The following is a 1753-nucleotide window of genomic DNA, read 5'->3' on the forward strand; positions in this document are numbered from 1 at the left end:
GCAGGAATTTTAAGTTGCTGAGCCCAGGACTGGAATCACAGTTGACTACGTGGGAATCCAGTGATGTAGCCATTCCGCCATCTACTGGTCCCTCCAGGAACTTTAAAAAGGACTCTTGCATAAGATTAAGCTGAGGAATGATTTATTTTGTTTCTCATAGTAAGTGTAAGCTACATTGGAGTAGCACCTGCCTGCCCTGTCCATCTCTATGTCATTTTACATTACATCCCCTAACACATAGGAGGTGGTCAAGATTTTTCAGCTGGAGGAATGAATGAATGCTCAAACACATCATACAGTTGACCTTTTGCAGAAGTTCACATTCCCTGGTTCAAGGACCCTGGAGATGGAGTGTCCCAGCTGGTGAGCGGCAAAGCCCAAGTGAAGCCTCCAGATCTTGTGGTGCCCATGTTCCACCCTTTTCCCTCTCCTTTGTGCCCACATGAAGTGGTCCTGGCAGTGTTTAGTTGCATTAGACATTTTGAGAGGTAGTGAGAGTTATGTAAGTTGAGGCCATATTATGGATATTTCTTTCTTCTCTAGTTTTTTCCTCTATTTTGACTTTTATAGTACTTCCAAGCTCACACTGGGAGGCAAGAAGTGCTAAACTCACATCAGCCAGTTTGATTTCTTCTTCTTCTCTTTTAATGATGGAGCATGTGTTTCACATGAATGCATAAAAGAGAAAGAGAAAGAGGAAAAGAGCAGCATCCTTGACAGGGTCTTTCATGCTGTAATCCCCTTCCCTAGCCCTCCAGCTTCTCAGGATCCTGGGTACAGGCCCATGCATGCCAGATGTGTTTTCCAGTTAACCCAGGAATCAGATCCCATGGTTGCCTACGGCTCCCAGCCACTCAGGGCACTTGCATTACTATTGTGCCCCACAGATTGGTCTAATTTGACTTTTTTTTTTTTTAACAGAATTATTTTATTTTACTTTATTTATTTATGTATTTATTTATTTTAATTTGACCAGAAAGGGACAGAACAAGAGAGAGAAAGAAAGAGGGAAAGTGTGAAAGCAAGTCACCAGGTCCAGGACTCGAACTGTAGTCAGCCATGTGGGAGTTCAGTGTCCCTAACCACCACGCCACTTCAGCCATCAATTTGACTATTTAATAGTTTGTTTGAACAAAATAGATATTTAAAAGCTTTTTTTTTTTTTTTTCTTACTTATGTCCTTCTATACACAAAGGGGACAGAGACAGTGCCTCTGACGGGTCTTGATACTGCAATATACCCCCAGACTCAGCCAGCTCCAGATTACAGACATATGCATGCGCAGTGTACTGAGAGACGTCTCTGGACCTGAACCTTCCCATTTGTGTTATCCTCACAAAACACTGCATTTTACTGCTGTGCTACCATCTGGTCCCCTGAATAGAATAATTTTAATATTGCATTCACGTCTTAAGAAACTTCATGAGAGCAGGAAAGCTGTCAGTTGGGTTCGTGCTGTATCTCAGTGACTGTAAGGAGAGTGTATTGGTCAAGATATCTTGGGCTAGGGAACCAGCAGTTAGCGTAATGGCTATGTCGCTGGACTCCCACGTAGTCGACCGTGGTTCGTGTCCCGGACTTGGTGGCTTAAAACTCACGCCGGGCGCGTGTGCGTCCGTACCCAAGATCCCGAGAGGAGAATGGAGGAGAAGGGATTGCGGCGTGACCATCCCCTCTGGGGGGTGATTTCTCACTTTCTGTCTCTATGTCTCTCTCTGTCTGTCTGGCGAGCACACGCGCCCTACAGTGAAAA

At 44.6% G+C, this 1753-nt stretch overlaps 1 protein-coding gene across 1 annotated transcript in view; it reads left to right on the plus strand.

Annotated features, from left to right (window-relative positions):
• Window positions 1-1753, plus strand: part of CUNH12orf56 (chromosome unknown C12orf56 homolog) — a 111160-nt gene that overhangs the window by 38002 nt on the left and 71405 nt on the right. The window lies entirely within an intron of this gene.

The sequence above is a fragment of the Tupaia chinensis genome, unplaced genomic scaffold (assembly GCF_000334495.1).
Source record: "Tupaia chinensis unplaced genomic scaffold, TupChi_1.0 Scaffold000395_1, whole genome shotgun sequence".
NCBI lineage: Eukaryota > Metazoa > Chordata > Mammalia > Scandentia > Tupaiidae > Tupaia > Tupaia belangeri.